Genomic DNA, 4,321 nt, shown 5'->3' on the forward strand with positions numbered 1-4,321 from the left:
ATGTGAACATAATTATACTTTTAAAAAAGACATTTTCATTCATGTTAATAATAAAATTAGAGTTCCTGGGATAATATTAATTGAGCAGGGGAAGCCAGGCAATGATTGATTGGTTGAATTGACTGATTGGTTGGTTTCAAGTATGCCCCATGCCCAGCTCAGAGCCCAACTCGGGGATTGAAGTCAAGCCTGAGATCAAGACTTCTTAGCTGACATCAAGAGTCAGATGCTTAACCAACTGAGCCACCTAGGCACACCTATGATTTATTTATTTATTTTTAATTGTGAAAACTATGTATGTGTACATCCATATGCATATATATCAAGGAATCCTTGTGCTATCATCATTTGTCATGCTGGTAATATTTTCAAGTCTATACAATTATTAGAATTGCATAGAGGAACACAAAAAAACTATATGTGGTAAGATAAACCTTGAGAAAAATAAACAAAAACCAGCCACATAGAAAATTAAAATGAAGTCCAGTAGAATATGATTCTGTGGGAGCTTCAAGCTTGTTAATTGAAAAGTATTTTCTGACTGTATGTTTGCACAAGACTTTCTAAGCCAGCACTGTCCAAGAGAAATATAATAGGAGCCACCTATAAAATTTTACATTTTCCAGTAGCTACATTTGAAAAAAAAGGAAACAAGTGAAATTAAATAATGTATTTTTAACCATATATATATATACATATATATATCCAAAATATTCTTTCAACATGTAATCAACATTAAACTTATTAATGCAATATTTTACTATTAAATCTGGTGTGTATTTTAGCTTTATTTCAAGTATTCAGGAGCTACATGGGGTTAGTGGCTACTGTACTATAAACAGTTCAGATCTTGCTAAATTATGTAGAGTTCCTAGAGATTTATTCTGGATCTGGACAGTGATAGAATTAGGAAGGACAATTTATGTTTTATTTTATTTTTTAAGTTTATTTATTTTGAGAGGGGTGCGGATGGAAAGAGAAAGAGAAAGAGAGAGAATCCCAAGCAACCTCTACACTGACAGTGCAGAGCCTGACCAGGGGCTTGAACTCACCAACTGTGAGAAAATGACCTGAGCTGAAATCAAGAGTTAGACACTTAACCAACTGAGTCACTCAGGCGCCCCAGGGAAGGACAATTTAACAACAACTGGGAGTTTAACAAGGTGTTTGACCATCTTGTGGGGTCCCTAAAATCTAAAACTTCTCCTGCCTTGTAAACTAACTTATACAACTGATAAAAGCTATTGATATCTAAAAGCTGTGAAATATTGTCACTATATATACCACACAATTTAGAAGGGCATCTTCCGTGTTCCGCTTTCCTAACTAAATTTGATTTGTGTGTACTATGAACATGTCAAGAAAGCTAATGCAAATTTAAATTTTGAGTAAAAAGACAAATCCAGAAAGAGAAGTCTGAGGGGCCTGCCTTGTACTTGTCACACTTTTTAAAAAGAGTGTGTAGGATTAGTTGGCCATACATTTGTGAGACCAATTCTGAGTTCTCTACTCTATTCCATTGGTCTATGCATCTGTTTTTGTGCCAATACCATACTGTCTTGATGATTACAGCTTTGTAATAGAGGCTAAAGTCTGGGATTGTGATGCCTCCTGTTTTGGTTTTCTTTAATACTACATGGCAATGAGAAAGAATGAAATCTGGCCATTTGTAGCAACATGGATGGACCTTGAGGTGTTATGCTGAGCGAAATAAGTCAAGCAGAGAAGGACAGATATCACATGTTTGCATGTATAGGTGGATTAGGAGGAACTTAACAGAGGATCATTGGAGAGGAGAAGGGGAAAAATAGTTGGGGAGAGGGAGGGAGGCAAACCATGAGACACTCTTGAATGCTGAGAACAAACTGAGGGCTGCTGGGGGTGGGGGAGAGGGGAAGGGGGGTGATGGGCATGGAGGAGGGCACTTGTGGGGATGAGCACTGGGTGTTCTATGGAAACCATTGACAAAAGACTATTAAAAAAAAAGAGTGTGTAGGGTGGTACTGATTTAATGGAAGGGAAAGAAGGGACAAGTCCTCCTATCCTTCCTGACTCTTGTGTTTAGCTCTAGTGTTTTAAGAAGGATACTGACAAACTTGTACAAATCAAATTAAGAGCAACCAAGGCAATTGTGAAAAGGCTTGAAACCACATCCTGTAAGCAACAGCGGAAAGCATGAGGAATATGGTTTCTGAAGATGGGAAGCTGTGGCTGGGGTAGTCAGAGTGATAAGCAGAGGACAGAGTGACATAGGTGATTAGCTGTATAGGTAAATACTTAAAGAAATGTTACAGATAGGCAAAACAACAAGAACAAAAAAACCCAAAGTGCTCATGAAAGAGAGGTCAAGTTGGCTGAATACAGATAAGATAGTTTCTAAAAATTAGCAAAAAATGTCTTGGAAGGTATTTGATTTTCCACTGCTGTGGTTAGGGGCATTTCAGTACGCCTAAGTCTCCTCCCAACTCCGAGGCCGATTTTATTTGTCTCAAATATTGAATAGAGAGGCAGTGTGGAGGTTTACTATGTCACTGGCTTTGATGTTACAAGTCCTCCGACTATCACTCTGCTTAACCTTTAGGAGTTAGGTCACCTTGTGCAAGTCTCTTGGACTCTCTGGGTTTGCTTCCTTTATAAAATAAAAATAATACACTCCATACTGACTTCTGTAATTATTGGAAGGCTTTACAACCTATAAAATGCCACATAAAGACAAATTTCTGTTTCCATAGGATAAGACAAGAAGGCTCCTTTACTAAACCCTCCAATTTTTTTCTTCTACCCTTCTCTTCTGCTTAGGGTTCGGTCCACACCCATCTATTCCTGGCCCCACCCCTTACATGGACCTTATCTTACTGCTGCAATACAGGAAAAACTACTCTAAGCTTAAATGCAGTCTTTTTCTACCCCAAGGTAGGGCAAAAGGTCAATAGAACCAAGAAGCAAAACCTGTAAAAACCACTGTCTACATTGTTCACCCTGCGATCACCATCTCTAAAAACATTGAAAGGGACTCTGAGAAGTCAATTTCAGCATTGCTCTGCAAAATATTAAGCCTATTATCAGACACCTTTAACCCTCATAAAACAAAGTGTCCATTCAAGTCACCCCCATCCATCTGTTGAAGTTTGCAGTTGTACAATTTGTTTTCGAAACGGGGTCTTTAGAGTTCAGGTCTGGGAGGGGAGACTGAAGTTCCTTTAACTTTTGCTCATAGGTAAACGCATAACGTCGGCTCTTTAACCTGACACCCCTCCTCCAGCTCCTATGTATTTGTTCAGGGAGAGGCTATTGAGGGCACAAGAGCATTAAGTCACACTGCTAGGGTTCAAACACCAACTCCATTATCGTGGGAAGGGGCCTTAATTTATCTGCAAGACGAAGATAATTCCTACTTCAGAGTTGAGGATTAACTAATGCAAATAAAATGCTTGGCACGTGATGAGCCCACAACAAATGGAGCTATCAGTATTATTTTCTCGGCCCTACCATCGAGGAAAAGCCGTAGGCATCTCCTAAGCTTTAGTCTTGGCGACTTCCCAGAACTGCAAAAATTTAAGCCCTCAACTGTCGTTCTGGAAGTCTTAGTGGTGAACGTGCTGGCTCGCAATTCAGCCAAACCGGATAGTAAGCTAACGCTTCGGATTGCCTTGCGGATATTCCACCGCACTTGAAGTCCAGCGCGAAGCTGCCGAAAGGCTTTAAAACAGGACTTCTCGAGCTTAACAGTGTAAGTATCCGGGCCGCAACACAACAGCCGGAAGGACTCAGAGCCACATGCCGAGGGGCGTGACCTTAGGAGAACACGCCGGAGGGGCGTGGCTCTACCCGCGCGGGCGCGCGCGCACCGGGGCGGGTACTTCTCGGCACGCACCGAGGGGGCGGACCCGTCTCACGCGCTGCGTGGACTCTGGATCCTACAGCAGGCCTCCTCACTCTGCGCATGTGTAACTTCTGGGGGCGGGCGGGCCGGTAGAACGCGGAATTTCTGGGAAAGGGGGCGAATGGGATGGGGAGAGCCGAGAAATGCCTGCGGGGGGGCGGGACAGAAGGCGGAAGAATTGAAATCAGCTGACCGGGTCTCGTGACAGCCTGGGCGGTGGCGACGCAGGCGTATTAGAGCACGGTTGCTGAAAGCCTCAGCGAAGATGGCGGCCTCCAGAGTGAGCCTCTGAGAGGCAGAGGGAGGAGGCGGAGGGGGCGGGGAGGCCGCGCCGCCGCGGCACCAGGAACCCGCGGCAGCGGAGCTACAGGGCCCCGACCGGGGAAAGGGGAAGTGGTGAGGAGGAGGAGGAGGAGGAGGAGGAGGAGGCCGGAGTGC

The sequence above is a fragment of the Crocuta crocuta genome, unplaced genomic scaffold (genome assembly GCF_008692635.1).
Source record: "Crocuta crocuta isolate KB4526 unplaced genomic scaffold, BGI_CrCroc_1.0 scaffold580, whole genome shotgun sequence".
In the NCBI taxonomy this organism is placed as follows: domain Eukaryota; kingdom Metazoa; phylum Chordata; class Mammalia; order Carnivora; family Hyaenidae; genus Crocuta; species Crocuta crocuta.